General features: G+C 44.7%; 1 non-coding gene across 1 annotated transcript; it reads left to right on the forward strand.

Annotated features, from left to right (window-relative positions):
- Positions 1-842: 842 nt before the first annotated feature.
- trnal-uaa (transfer RNA leucine (anticodon UAA)) lies at positions 843-924 on the forward strand. The gene has a single exon. It is a non-coding gene; the product is annotated as a tRNA-Leu (tRNA).
- The last annotated feature ends 15,698 nt before the right edge of the window (positions 925-16,622 follow it).

Below are 16,622 nucleotides of genomic sequence, written 5' to 3' on the forward strand. Positions count from 1 at the left end.
TGGGGAACACTTTAGCGGTCCAGGGCATTCAGCCTCGGACCTTCGGGTGACCATCCTCCAAGGTGGACTTTGGGACAGGCAGAAGAGAAAAGTGTCCGAGCAGAGGCTGATAGTTCAGTTCGGTACCCATAGGGAGGGCCTCAACCGGGACCTTGGGTTCATGTCACATTACAGGTGATCACCATTGCACTATACACACACACACACACACATACACACACACACACACACATATTTCTACACACACACACACACGGACACAGGTACATACAGACGCGCACACAGACACTCACGCACAGCTTTATAGACACGCACACTCCCACACTCACACATGCACCCCCTCACAGACTTAAGACACTCCGCACTCACTACACACACAGACACACACACACACACACTTTCTCACACTCACAACCCCCACCCCAGACAGACACACCCACACAGATAGACAAAGACCCACATGCACACAGATATTTTGTGGGTGAATTTGTACTTGCATGCAGTTTTTGTACTTTGCTCAAAAACTGCATTCATTCATGTAGAAATCTTGAGCTCAAAAACTGTATGAATTTATGTGAAAATTACTCCCTCTATTCTCTGCCCGTCTGCCTCATGACTTTTTAAAATTCTGTAAGGCCATTCCTCAGCCCTGAAGCCCCAGGGAAAACTGTCGAAGCCTATTCAGCTTCGTGCTATTGCCCAAATAGTGCAAACCTTGCAAACCCTTTCAAATACTTTCTAAATTGCACCACGTTCGTTACTGAATGCACGATCTGTTAGTGCTGAAGTGAAGCGACGCTGAAACATTAGTAATGACAATTTTGAGCGCTCTTTGCCTGTAGGGTAGCGTGGCCGAGTCGTTTAAGGCGCTGGATTTAAGCTCCAGTCTCTATCGAGTCGTGGGTTCGAATCTCACCGCTACCAAGATTGCAGCTGCTCTTCTGCAGGCAGAGGAACTTAGCAGGCCCTGTATATTTGCGTTTGCAGCCGGTCAGGCCTCTAATCCAGACTGACTCTGAAAACTGTGGGACACTTTGCTGTCGGAAGCCCCCTCATCTGCACTGCTTTACGATGAATATGTGGAAACGTTTGGCTGCAAGTTTCTGTGTCTCAAATAGTCAGCACGTTTGGCTGCAAGTTTGGTTGTTCGAGCCTGCCCTTCGCACCGAGCCTCAATGATTTCAGTTCAAGCATTGAGACCAACCATGTACCGACACTGCAACCACGAGAACTCAGCAGAGTCCGCAGCTGGATGTGGCCCCAATCTCTCCAAGGCCCCGCTGCCAACAGAAAGCGGCTACTGCAGCTTCAATCACCGGCTTCCTACTCAGCCCTGGGACACAGCACATGGAAAATTCTTCCCCAGGAACGGCTCTTCCCGTGTGAGAGGGACAACAATTCTACTTTAAATTGAGAATGGCTTCAGAAGATTGTTCCTGTCCTTTGAGTGTTTCATAAACAAAACTCCTGTCTCGCAAATAAGAAGTGGGGAAAGTTGTTGGCAGGAAGGATAGAGAAAGTGCTGATTGTGAGGACTCTGTCTCGGCAGCAGGTGGGATTCCTTACACCCGAAACAGGAATGATTGCGTTTCCTTAGGAAATTTCCCAATTGATTTAACGTCTGCCAGAGTGATGGGAATCATTCCGGCCACCTAAAGATGAGGATAAAAATATGAAAATATTTATATTGAATCTTAAATCCAGAGACAAGTGCTAAATAGATAATAATGTTCTGAATGAATACTAGCTGAGAAATGGAATTTGTGGATGATGACATTTGTGATTGGGAGGAATGAACTGGATCCTTGCAAATTGCAATGCCAGGTGAAATATCCTCAGTATGAAATGACACACTAATTAATCGTGAGCCAGGCGCAGCTACTTTAGTCGGTACAGCATGAGATGCTTAATCTCAGGGCCGTAGGTTCAAGCCTCACGATGGGCCCTTTCACTCCTTTAAAGAAATCCAGCCCTCTGCTCCACTTGCAGGATTGCAACCCAGTGCAGGGGTCGTTTTTGACAAGTGGATCTGACTGTGTTCGGCCGCATTCTGAATGAAAGCTGTCTCCACTTTCCTGGAAGTGCCAGAGACAAGTTTATCAGTGCGGCCGAATATACGATGAATTGTGTCTCTTTCAAAACGTCAGGTTCCACTCCAAACGTCCACCAAACAGAGTGCTCAGAGACACAGAACGCGAATGTCTACTTGTTGGGGGGACGGGGTCTGACAGTGACTGCTCAATGTCAAATGGTCCTGAACCAAAATGAAGTGATTCAGACCGTTCTGACGGAAACCGAGGGGAACTCGCCTGAACGTTTCACAATTCACACGGAAAATGATCTTGTGTGCTCATGGGGGTTCACGTAATGGACAGTTTATTGTCAGTAACAGGGGTGGGGGTGGGGCAGGATTGTGAGGTTTCACAGTGGGACAGAAGTGATCTGGGTGAACGGGTACGTCTCACATCCCCAGAGCATGGAAGAGCTGATTGGTCCAAGATCACTACCATCTTCTCTTTCGGAACCAACAAATGAAATTGCTGAAAATCACAGCAGGTCTGCTCGCATTTTGGAAAGGAAAAGTGTTAAGACTTCGGGACTCGTGACATTTCTTTTTGCATGTCCATCTCCCTCTGGATTTGTACAGTCTTCCTTTTTATTGACTATCTTCTGACTTCCAACTTTATTCTCTTGTATTTTATTTTCCTCTCCAACCATGTTCCCAGCCTTTAAATTTGTATCAGATCTGTCCCATCTCTCACTTTGCTTATTTATGACCGAAGAACTTGGAAATGAACAATTAACTCTGTTTCTATTTCCTTAGATACCAGATGACCAGAGACCAGAATGTATAGGATGACGGTTAGAGCTTTCAGCCCATAGTCTGCTCTGCCATTCGATCATGGCTAATATCGCTCTCAATCCCATTCTCCAGTCTTCTCCCTGTAAAACTCATTCCCCCTGAATTTAGGACCCAGTCTTTTTCCCAGACTGGGTCTTCATCCGCCCCAAACCCCTCCTCATCTGCTGGCGGCTGTTACACCGTGTCTCTGGGTGATCGCGCTGAGTTTCAGTCCCGCACGGCAAACCCAATCTGTTCTGAACAACGCAATCACCGCTGGGGGACAGCTCGATCAGGTCTCTGGCCCCACTGTGTTTGTGCGGGGGAGCAGTTATCACCTTCACCTCCCATGGGAAGGATCGGTCCTTCAAATATCCGGGCAGTAAAAACGATTGGCTTGTGTGTCAACATAGATGAAGGTAATTGCTTTCTGACCTGCTCAGTAAACCTTACTCTGTATGTCCCTGCCCATTCCTGCCGTTGTCGTCAAAGGGAATGCAAGTCCAATTAATTGCCGTGTACGGTTTTATTCGATACACATTCTTCCTTGTTCAGAATATAGGTGGATGTTTCCAGCACAGATAATTACTATTTTCAAGAATCCAGTCGGCGGGCCCTGATACATTTCTGGAGAGTAGAAGCATCAGTTTCTGCAGAAAATGGCCTCGTTCAGAACTGAGCAGAAATATTGTTGTTCCCGCTTTAAGGGCGACAGTTTTCCAGATGGTGATCGATGGGGCTTTATTGCAGCCTCATCAGCAAACCTTGTTTTGCATTTACTCGCCCATCACTACTCTAGTGGTGAATAGAAGTATCATTCCAAATAACTGCTGCGTGAATTTCTTTTCAAATGTCACTGCGCTGTGGCTGTGAATATGTGGCGATGTCTACAGCCCTGCTGGCCATCCTGTTTAAGAGTGCAGTTATGAACATTCCTCTGTCTCAGCGCTGCAAGGAAAATTGCCCGCGCCTATTCAGCCTCGCCCTACATTCCAAACTCGGCAAACCTGGCAACTTGTTTGTCAGTATTTCCTGAGCATTTTCACGTGATATCCTTTTTTTTAAAAATCATGTTAATAACCCTGGCCAACATTGGTCTATTCGGAACGGAAATGTCAGTGATAGATAAAGAGCAGCTGGCTCGGTGGCTCGGTTGTGACAGCGTTGTTCCATTTGGGTCACACCCGAAACATCTCTAGTTCAAACCAGGCAGGAGCGACTTTGTTCCCTTGGGACAAGTGGATTGGTGGGAATGGAGCGTTCCTGCTGGTTGTTCTCATCAGCAAACCTGGCTTTGAATTTGCTAGCCCACATCTGCTGCCATGTTGAAAAGGAATACCATTCCGATTAATTGCTGTGTCAAACTTCGTTCAGTTTCTCTCCTCGGATAAAGTGAGGGCTGGAGATGATGAAACGCTCCGAAAACAAACGGCGGTTCTCCTGCTGCTCGGATGCTGCCTGACCGGATGTGCTTTTCCAGCACCACACTCTCAACTAAGTTTCTCTCCTCCTGGGTCGACAATATGATTCGAATTGTAGATCTTCTCCCGCCGTCCATTTTAAGGGTACAGTTACCAGCACTGATCCTTTCTGCACCAAAACTATCGCATTTGCTTTACATGTGAAGGCATCCTCGTTCAGTGACAAGGTAAGCTCTCATTTGCTCGGGTCACAGCGAACATTGGTTACCTGATGTCATCTCTGTCAAATGTATCCCAAAGTAGGCTCTGAAACGCCTCATTGGGACCCGAGCATTTCTAAACCTGCGTGAACCAAAACCAGAAAACCTCAGTCATGGTTTGGAGCAGTTCACATATTCGAGTGTCCAAGCAGAAGGCTTGGTTACCGCTCATTCAGTCAACAACAGGAATGAGAAGATTTACATCCTCAGATGAACTGCTTGACTCATGCTCTCATACAGTCACTAATTCAGTTTTCTGGATAAATGTAAGGGCGTCTTCTGCCTTCCCTTGTAGTCTAGTAGCCAGCCTTTGGCGCTCTCGCCGCCGTGACACCGGTTCTATTCCCGGTCAAGGAATGCGTGCTTTATTCTGCACACACATCGTGGTAAGAATATTTCTGACCACTTTTCCAAAGTTGGCAGAACATCGGTTTTAAAGTTGAACAGAAAACCAAGAGATGCAGATGTTGGAAATCTGAACCAAAAACAAGAATTGACGTGCAAACTGAATAGTCCTGGCAACATCTGTGGAGAGAAACAGAGACAATGACACACAATGACAGAACCAGATTAGTTCTTCATTTCTAGACCACAATGCCGCGATAATGATCAGTTTTATCTGTCGAATGGGGATTGTTATCAAAATCTTTTATTTTTTGCCAGTTAGCAGCCATGTCGACCCGAGATCTGATTCGTTCAGTGTCTACGTCCAGATAGGCCTCTAATTTCCTGTCTCTATCTCTGTGTATCTACCTCACCCTTTTCATATTCTTTGACCCTTTTTTTGCCAATATCCCTCATTTCCCATTCCTACCCTATGAAAAGCCAGACGTTCGGGGATAGTTTGAGAATGGAGCTGCTGAGAGGTTTTCTGGAACCTGGCAGGAGACTGCACAACATGGCTCACATTTTACGGATAATACGTCTGGCACTTGGATGTGATACAAGGGGCCATTTCTTCCTCAAAACATTGTAACCCTTTCGAAATTAAAGTTGCATTTCTTATCCAAATGAAAATAAACTAACTATAGGAGAACGTGGAATCATTAATGATGCTGTAAAATGAATGAATGGCGACAGCAGAGAATGAGGATGATCCACTCGTGGTTTCTGTGCTATGACCACAACATTCCACGGCCTTTCTGCAGTGTTTCCTGCCTCACCTCGTTATTCCCACCAAACTTGGAATGAAGGAGGGAGAATAAAATTGGGGGAGAAGAAGGAGTGCTATTGGAACAGCAGTAAGAAACTCTAGATTGGTGTATTGGTTAGGAAGGACAACATACACTGCTGGAACTAAACCAGGAAAAAGGAGTGGGTTTGCCAAACCATAACAGGCTCGAACTCAGGCAGGATGCTGAGTCGCTTCATCAGCAACACGATACTTTATAAAAGGTGAACCTCCGAGCTTTCAATACAACAAGCGGGCGCAACTGCGATTGGACCGTATGGTCAGCTGCTTACCAAGGAGGGGTTTTAAATAACTAAGCAACGTCCATATGTGCAGTTCATTAACCACATGACCACATGAACTCGGAAATACATTTCTGTATCAATATTACTCAGTGTGATTTGCAATCAAACACCTCTTTTGCAAAACCAGACATTTCACGATTTATCGTTCTTCAATGCAAAGGCACATAAAAGGGCAATCTTCTCTTGCATTGGTTTCAAACAGATATTTGTATCTGTTTAAGCTGACAGGACAAAGGGAACATTTTTCATCCTCTTGGGGCGTACTGACGGCTTTCATACACACAGAGGGAATTTCACACGAAGAGGAACAGTGTCATTGCCATGAATTGTCCAGGAATGGTGTGTGAGCCAATGTAAACAGTTTGCTGTAAAGGCTAAACCATTAGCAGTGACACTGAGCCTTGCACCACCAGATGCAGACTCACTTCCTGCCTCATGCCTCCCAGTCATCATTGTCATTCACGTCAATTTCACTTCCCTGCTCCACTTCCAAACTAACTACCGATTGGAACCTACCACATTTAGGAACGCATTCCTGGAATAAAGATATCACTCAATGCAATAGGACTCGCTGTCCATCCCTAAATCCCCCAGAGATGGAGGAGATGAGTTGCTCTTGTGAACCATTGAACTCCTTCACACGGAGGTACAGCCATTATGGTGCAAGTGCGGGAGTTCCTGGATTTACACCCAGAGACACTGAAGGAACACAACATATTTCCAACTCAGGAAGGTGAGATGATTGGAGGGAGATTTGAAGGGGTCACTATCGTATCTGTCCGCTGTCATTGTCCTTCTACATGGTTCAAGCAATCACTGGGCTGATTCTGGAGGGATCCCGGTATGTCTTCTGTGTGAAACGAGGAAAGCGTTTTCAGTCAGACAGTTCACATGAAGAGAATTAAACCTTCATTCCCTGAATTGGAACTATATCCATTTCTGGACGATACAAACTTTGACTCCTCAGCACGGGCCCCCGGTAATGCTGATAGTATCCAAAGCAACCTGAATTGTACACACCCTTGTGCCAGTCCATCCCTTCATAACCACCTTCGGCAACAACGTTTCTCTCTTCAATTTTGCAAACGCTTCATATGATCGCCTTGGGTTTCAAAGTAAAGAAAGTGGAGCTGTGGTGATCTGATGTTGGTCAGTAGGTGCAATGCAGGAATGTACAGAACAGGTTTTGATGCGTGAGATTGCACTGAAGGGATTCCACCACTAAAAGGCGCTGTTCATCTCGTCTGATTCTCCATCGCGGGATTCAAATCAACAGAGGTTTCTCTCTGGACTGGCTCAGGGTCTTGACTGGAAAAGGTCATGACGCAAGGTATGAAAAGATATTTCACTGGAGTGAATAAAAAAATCGCAGACTGACTGTGAATAAAATGATGGCAACTTCCAGCAGAGGCTCAGGCGACCCGGAAGCAGGTACCTGAGAGCAAATATGTTGCCTTGGCTATTGAAAGACATTGTTTCACGAAGTGGGACATCCGATGTGAAACAGTGACGATAATTATTTTTACTGATTGTTCACCTTGTGAATACTGTTTACCCCGATGTCCATGTTTCCATTTCATATCGACTACCTGTCGTACCTCCGGCTGCCGTTGGGCCAGTGACGTAATGGATAATGCCTCTGACTTTTGGTGGTTCGAATCCTTCCTGATTTGTGTGCAATGTACTGCAGGGATTGGATCAGTGGGTCTCGAATTTGGTAGTAATGCACCTCAATGTGCGACAGATTTTCAGGAGCTGCAGACTTTGGATCAGTGTGTTTTCAAATGTGAAAGTTGCATGTGAGGCAATTGTCCATTTTAAATTCCAGCTCAACGCAACGTCTCTCATTGTCTGTAAAACTGACTTTAGTTGCGCCTAAAGCTGCCTTTTGTCGGAAAAACCTCTGTGTGTGTGTGTGTGTGTGTGTATATAGGTGGGGTGTAGGGGGCGGGGTGGGGCTTGGTCTTAAGTCGGTGGAGAGCGGTACTGAATCACAAGGAGCTGGTATAATCCTGAAAACTCTGCCCTCCTCCCCCCATCTCCGGGCACGTGTGTCTGTGACTCACTCTATGGATGAAAATGTGAATGGGTTGCTCGAGGGGATTTCACTTCAGTATGACGGTATATAACTCACTCCCATTGTTGTCTCGTTTAAGATCGCAGGGATAATCTTTTTCTGAATTTTACGGTGAAAACAACAGAACACACAAAGTATCCTGTCAAAGCTGGACACTGGATCGAAAACAGACGGCTATCTGATGAGCCATACTGCACGATAGGCCGAATGGTATTTTCCTATTGTGTTAAAAAAAACCTGTAAGACAACGAGAAACTAATGTGCAGCGAAAATGAACCAAAATGAAATGCATAAGTGGTTTCATTGAGAATAAATGCGACAGCTTCTGTTGCTTTCCCTTTTAATCTCACGGTTAGGAGTTGGTGCATTTTCTGAGGGGGAAAGGGTGATTCCTGGTCAGGGAATGGGCGATGCGTTCTGCAAAGATATCTTGCTAACAGTATTTCTGACCGATTTGCTGAAGCCGTCAGGTCATTGGTTTTGTCTCAAACGTTGTTAAGAATAATATGAAACAAAGGATTGCAGATGTTTGAAATCGGAACCAAAACCAAGGTTTGATAGAAAAACTTAGTACGACAGTGAGAGAAACAGAGTTAATGCTTCATATCGGCGGAGCGAGGTTACTTAGACATTTCTGTATTATACTTTTGGTAAAATTATCAGTTTTCCCTGTCAGGATATTTACCAAAATCTTTCATTAGCTTACAACCATCAATGTTGAAAATTCAAAATGACTTTGTTGGCTGTAAGAATCCTTCCGTTGCTCGGAGATGGTGAAAGGCTGTGCTTAATAGTTACCTTTTTTATTATTTGTTTCTGTAAGTCAGCAGCCATGTCGATTGGAGAATTGGTTCTTTCAGTATCTCCGTCAATCTGCGTCTCCATATTTCTTTCTTTCTCTGTGCATGCACCTGACCCTCTTTCACATTCTCGGACTCTCGGTCTGCCCATATTCCTCATTTCCCATTTCTGCTCTTTGAAAAGTCTGACATTCGGAGACAAATTGAGAGTGGACCAGCTAACAGGCTTTCTGCCCTCTCGGTAGCATGTGTGGGATTAGGCTCACATTCTCCGAATAAAGTTCCCTAAACTTATGCCTGAGGTGAGGAGTCATTCCTTCCTCCAAATATTATGATCCTTTCGAGTTCTAAATAGAATTCATAATCCACAAGAAAAGAAACCGCACTCACAGTGCGAACCACAACGACAGGAGTGCAATGAAGTATTTCCTGTTGCTGTGGAATGAATGAATGTTGACAGCAGAGAATTAGGGTGAACAGCTATTGGTGTCTGCGCCATCACTGCAACATTCCCCGGCAAACCTGCCATGTCTCCTGGCCCACCTCGTTATTCCCAACAAACTGGAAATGAACGAGGCGTAATAAAGGAGGAGTACAAGCAGAAGTTCTTGTCAAACGCAGGAAGGAAACTCCAGATTGAATTAATAGCTCGGAAGAAACAATATCCACTGGAGGAACTAAACCAGGGAACAGACGAGGGTCGAAACTGAAGATGTGTTGCTGGAAAAGCGCAGCAGGTCAGGCAGCATCCAAGGAGCAGGTGAATCGACGTTTCGGGCATGAGCCCTTCTTCAGGCCCTTCTTATTCCTGAAGAAGGGCTCATGCCCAAAACGTCGATTCTCCTGCTCCTTGCATGCTGCCTGACCTGTTGCGCTTTTCCAGCAACACATTTTCAGCTCTGGTCTCCAGCATCTTCAGTACTCACTTTCTCCTATCAGACGAGGGTCACCAAAACAGGCTGAGGCTCAAACAGGACGCATGGTTGACTGACGGGCAAAACTGACTTGGGAGATTTTGAAACAACCATGCATTTGGTAAAATACACAGGCACAACTACGATGTGAAATCTTGGTGGGTTGTTTATGATGTCGGCAAGTGAACAAACTGAGTCACGGCACCACACCACATGTGGTTTTTTTCATCCCAGTTCCTTAACCAATTGATAACAGTAACTCGGAATTGTGTTTGCTGTATTAATGTTGCTCAGTGAGAATTGCATTCAACCCCCACTTTTGCGAAGACAGTTAATAGCTGAACTTTCTGCACTGAAATTGTACAGAAAGATACAATCTCCTCTTCCACTGGCTTCAAACTGATATGTTCAACTGTTTAAACTGAGAGGATAAGGAGAATGTACTCATCATCTCGGGGTCCATTAACTCTGTTAATATACACAGGGAACCTCACAAAAAGAGGAACAGGGTCATTGTGCTAAACTGACCTGAACTGCGTGTGAGTTAGTGTAAACAATATGTCATAAAGATTTGGAGTTGCCAGTGTTAGACTGGGGTGGACAAAGTTAAATAATCACACAACATCAGGTTATAGTCCAACAGGCTTATTTGATAGCACTAGCTTTTGGAGCGCTGTACCTTCATCAGGTGGTTGTGGAGCCTAACATCATAAGACAGAGAAGTTATAGCAAAAGATTACAGGGTGATGCGACTGAAATGACATATTTAAAAATAAAAGTGCATTGTCTGTTCAGTCTGTATACTTTTAGAAATACCATGTTAGATTTTATTCTTTCATGTGTAAACAGTATGTAAAAATAGCTAAATTCTCAGGTAAATATTCAACAATAGATGCCACCACAGCTCAGATTCAGCCTTGAAGGTGTGAGGTTGAAATCTGTCTGTGTCCCAATGTTCTGTCGTGGCAGAAGCTGGGGGTACCCTGCCTCATGGCTTTCAAGATGCATTTGACATCGGCAGTGAGGTTCCCACATCGGATCGCATTGCCTAATATGATGGGACATCCTGGTGTGTTGGCTTTGTGTATTTTCGGAAGGCAGTAGAAGTGCCTTCAAGTGCATGGTATGAGGTTGATGGAACTCTGAAAGAGTGCATTTCAGAGCTTAGATCAGAGTGTTGCTGGAAAAGCACAGCAGGTCAGGTAGCATCCGAGGAGCAGGAAAATCGACGTTTCGGGCAAAAGTACTTCATCAGGATTTCGGAGGGGCTGAGCACAGAAACAGACCCTCCATTCCAGCTCGTCCCTGCTGACCAGATAACTGAAATTAATCTAGTTATATTTGCCAACATTTGACCCTTACCCCTTCAAACCCTCCCTGTCTGAATCCCATCCAGATGCCTTTTAAATAGAGTCATAGAGATTTACAGCATGGAAACAGACCCTGACATTACAAAGGGATATTGACAGATTGGGTAAATGGGCAAAGTTGTTCAGGTTAGATCAGTGAGGATACAAACCTCCATGCCGAACAGATGTCCCAACCCAATCTTCCCCCACCTGCCAGTATCCGACCCATATCCCACCAAACCCTTCCTATTCATATACCCATCCAAATGCCTCTTAAATGTTGCAATTCTATCAGCCTCCACCATTTCCTCTGGCAGCTCATTCCGTACCACCCCCTGGGTGAAATTGTTGCCCCTTATGTCTCTTTTATATCTTTCCTCTCTCACCCTAAACCCATGCCCGCTAGTTCTGGACACTCCGACCCCAAGGAAAAGACTTTATCTATTTATCCGCCTCATAATTTTGTCAACCTCTATAAGGTCACCCCTCAGCCTCCGACGCTCCAGGGAAAACAGCCCCAGCCTGTTCAGCCTCTCCCCTTAGCTTAAACTCTCCAACCCTGGCAACAATGTTGTGACTATACCAGACTTTGGCAAATTATTCCGCACACCCAAAACCTTCTGTGTATAAAATTTGTGTCTCAGATTCCTTTGTGTGTACCTGTACCTGCCTCCAGCTGAAACTCTCATTCCCCTCTATCTTGTCTGCTGTCACTGAGCCAATGGTGTCTTCATTCTGTTACTGACCCTTCAGTCCCAAGGGCATGAATTGTTCTCACAAATCCAATTGGAGACCTTCTCTCATCCACGTGAAGAAATTGAACCCTGACAATTCCACTTACGCTGTCTCCCATCAGTCTTCATAGGATCCATATCGCAGAGGTTAAACAGTGTTCCCAGCAAACTGTCCCGGGCAGCGGGAGTACAGGGTTCAGACAAAGTAAAACATTATTTAAACTGTATCCATTTAAATCTCCAGGTCAGGTAGAGAATACAGTTAGATGAGAGTAAACCTCCCTGCACACTGCAGCTTTTCACATTCCCAGGCCATGTTCAGTGTGGCGGTAGATACTGATCAAATCTCCCACTTCCTCCATCCTGTTCACATCAAATACACTCAGGGCAGTTCCATCACTGGGTTAGATACAGACTATGTGAACAGCGGCAATTTCTCCACCTGAATCTCGCAGTGTCTGGGGAGAATGGGGTTCGATACAGAGTCAAGATCTGTCCATATTGTCCACATCGGACACTCCCAGGACAGGCAAATCATGGGGCTATATACAGAGTAAAGATCCATCTGCACTGTACCTCCCAACACACACACAGGATAGGGACAGCACAGGGTGAGGTACAAAGTTAGGCAGCATTGTAGACAGTGCAGATGGTACCTTAACATTACAAAGGGATATTGATAGACTGGGTAAATGGGCAAAGCTGCATCATTTGTTCAGGTTAAATCAGTGAGAGATACATTTTTGTTCAGTAAGGGATATGGGCCAAAGGAAAGAATGTGGAGTTAGGCAACACATCAACCATGATGCCATTGACTGATGCAACAGGGTCGAGGGGCTGAATGGCCTCCTCCTGTTCCTATGATACAAACTGTCCCCATCAAACACTCTCAGGGCAGGGAAAGGATGGGGTTAGATACACAATGAAGCTGCCTTTACTGTATCCCCATCAACCCCTCCAAGGGTAGGGCCAGCACAGGATTAGATACTGAGTCAAGCTGTCTCTCTCTCTCCACACTGTCCCGATCAACCACTCCCGGGATTGTTTAACAGAGCTTTAATATCTGAAAATGCTCATTTTCCTCTGTTATTCCTAGCCCCTCAGTAACTCTGTATGTGAGTGTGTGTGTTTATGTGTGTGGGAGAGGGAGACAGAGAGAGAGGGAGAGGGAATGACCGGTGCCCTGCATTCGTGGGTCATATCCTCTTGTACTCCAGTATTACACATTATTTTCTGGATCCGTGTACAGAAATCACAGAAAGCTAACGTAATGCTGTCATCAAATATTAGGATGATTTGCCAATTATTACCAGGACATGGGACGAGGGAAATGAGGCAGCCTTGCTGTGTCTGCAGACTCAGTCTGCAGGGGCAGTGAGTGTTCAGGAAGGGAAAGGGATTGTTGTTTTCATTCGTTCATGGGATGTGAGCATCACTGGCTGGGTCCAGCATTTATCCCTCCATTCCCATCTTCCCTTGAGAAGGTGGGAGGGAGCTGCCTTATTGAACCGCGGCACTCCATCAAATTAATGTTTCTGGAGAAACAGAATGGAGTGGAAATTAAACTCCAGCTTTCTCTGTTCCTGCTCCCAATTTAATATTCACCCGTTCAGTTTATACTGAGTTAGAGACTGGAATTTCATCGATGGTCTCAGCGAGTCTATGTATTTCAGAACACAACAGGGAGTGAGTTTCAGACTGAAATCCATCTGAGGGATTTGGGCGACTTTCTCGACAGAGTAGCAGGTGCCAGTGAGTGAGTTACAGATCGGCGTATAGTCGAATGTGTGGCTCACATATTGACTAACCAATACTGGGAACGAATCTAATTGAGGAGTTTGAGCTTTTTATATATCGAATCACAGATACTTGAGAGTGAGACTCAGGCTGGAATATGTGGAAGGATTCGAGGAGGTTTTTTACATAGAATAACAAATACCCAGGAGTGAGTTACTGACTGGAAACTTATAGAGATGATCGGGGTGATTCATATTTAGAATAACAGATGATTGAAAGTTAGTTGCACATTGGAATTTTATCGTGGGTTTTGTGGTGCTCATTTATAGAAGAACAGATACTCATGAATGGTGCACAGACTGGAATGTAATCAAGGGGATTGGTGTGCTTTACATGTGGACTAACTTAGAACCCAATACTCGCTCTCTCATGCACAATCTCACTATTTTTCTTTCTCATGCAGAATGTCATCATCTGTCTCATACATTATACCAGTTTATCACCCTCTCTCATACACAGTCTCACCATGTTTCCCTCTCATACAGAAACTATTTCTGTCTCACATGCACAGTCTCACTGTCTCTCTCTGTCACAATGTCACTCTTCCTCATCATCAATCTTGCCAACTCTCTCATAGACAATCCCACTCTCTCCCATACTCAGTCTCACTGTCACGCTCTGCCATACACAATCTATACCAGTATGTTCCCGGCAGACAATTCATGTAAGCACAGCACTAGCATGGACGTTACAAAGAGGGAAAAGCAAGTGAGACGAGCAACATCAGTACAGTTTGTGATTATTGAACATTGGTCCCCCACTAACATGTAAGATTCTCTGACACCCACCCCCCAGCCCGACACAGAGGACTGGGCAGATCGTGGATTTATTAGCTGAGGCTCTGTCTCAGAATATTCTTGCTGCTAGTGTGACTCCCAGATATAACTCTCCATGTCCATCTTCTATTTTTATATTTCCATCAAATGTGCCTATTCCTGTGTGTGTGTGTGTGTGTCCATCTGAGTGAAAGGTTTGAGTGTCAATGATTTTATACTGGAATCCTAACTCTCTCACACATGGAGACACAATCTCACACATGAGCTGACACCTATACATGCACTAACACATACATAAACAAACAGTAACACATAAACACTCACACATACATGATCATACACTCACACGCTACCATACTCACACGTTTTCACACACCCACACACATGCACACTTACGTTCTCTCACTCAATCTCACTCACTCTTCCACTCAGTGTCGGTTCAGGAGGTCTATGTATCAAATAACATATACCCAGGAGTGAATTACAGCATGGAACCTAATTGAGGGTTCCGTGTGGACTTACACAGAGAGTTACAGGTACCGGGGATTGAGTGCAGACAGGAATCTAATTGAGTTCGGGACGATTTATATATGGAATAACATAGAGTTCAGAAGAGAGTTACAGACAAGAATCTAATCGGTGTTGGGGTGGGGAGTGGGGGATGGGGTGATGTGGGGTTCGGGGGTAGACATTGTATACATAATGACAGATACCGGGGAGTGAGTTACAGATTTGAATCTAATCGAGCTTTGGGGGTTGATTCATCCATCCAGTAACTGATGCCTGGGAATGAGTTGTAAGTGTATCGGGATGCTTTATACACAGTGTGTCAGGTACCCAGGACTGTGTTACAGACTGGAATCGAACTGAATAGTTCAATGTGTTTTTTATACAGAGTAATAGTTATTCAGGAGTGAGTTATCGAGATGATAGAAATTATAGAGTCATACAGCACGGAAACAGGTCCTTCGATTCAACTGGTCCATGCTGACCCGTTTTCCTGCACTTTGCTTACCCCCATTTGCGCCATTTGGGGTGTTTCTGAAAAGGAAGCACAGACTTATGGAAGTGAGTTACACATTGGAATCGAATCGATTGGGTTCATGGTAGTTTTTCTACAGAATAAAACGTACCGAGCCATGAATTGCAGATCAAAGTCTGACTGAGGTTTTGAGGTGGTTTATGTAGAGAGCCATGGATAAATTGAAATCAGTTACAGATTGGAATTTTATCAAGGGATGCCGGGTGGTTTATATGTAGAATAACAGATCCCCAGGAGTGTGTTACAGACTGGAATCTAATCAAAGGTTTTGGGATGGTTTTTATTTAGAATAACCGATAAACAAGTGTGAGTTACAGAATGGAATCGAATTGATGGATCAGGAGGTTTATTTATAAAAAGAACAGATACTCAACTGTGAGTTACAAACTGGAATCTACTTGTGGGCGTTGAGGAGGGTTATATGTAGAATAACTGATACCCAGGAGTGATTTACAGGCTGGAATCTATTCAAGGGGTTTGAGATGGTCTACATAAATTGCCACAGATACATGGGAGTGAGTTACATACTGGAATCCTATTGAGGAATTCAGGATGGTTTGTATATCGAACAATGGAAGGCCATGATTGAGTCACAGTTTGGAATCTAACTGAGGGTTTTGTTGTGATTTGTGCATAAAAAAAACAGACACCTGAGAGTGAGTTACAGACTGGAAGTCGTCAAAGTGGTCGGGCTGGTTTATACACAGAATACTAGAAACGCGAGAGTGTGTTATAGACTGGAATAGAATTGAGGGGAGTGGATTATTTTTATACAGAACAACCGGATATGAGAGGGGAGAAATCAAGGGAGAAAGTACCCATCATAGACCAACTTAACAATGAGCTGAGCCAGACAGGATTCAACTCCTGTATGTGGAGGTTTCCATGTGTTCTGAAAGATGGGAGAGAAACAGGCAGACCCTCACACAGTGAGCACCAGGCAGGAAGGGACAGAAGGAGATTCGAATTTCCAAATGGCATCAGATCAGGACAGTGTTAGATTTAAACATTGACTCGGCAGAGATAACTTGGAAAGGGAATTGAGAGAGGTTAAATCACAGGAAGTTAACCTGCTCGTTCCACCAACAAATGATGTGTTCCCTATTATACCAGGAATCCGTATGGGACAGTGAG

The sequence above is a fragment of the Chiloscyllium plagiosum genome, unplaced genomic scaffold (assembly GCF_037043375.1).
Source record: "Chiloscyllium plagiosum isolate Xiang-an unplaced genomic scaffold, Cpla_swu_hap1 HiC_scaffold_82, whole genome shotgun sequence".
Classification (NCBI taxonomy): Eukaryota; Metazoa; Chordata; class Chondrichthyes; order Orectolobiformes; family Hemiscylliidae; genus Chiloscyllium; species Chiloscyllium plagiosum.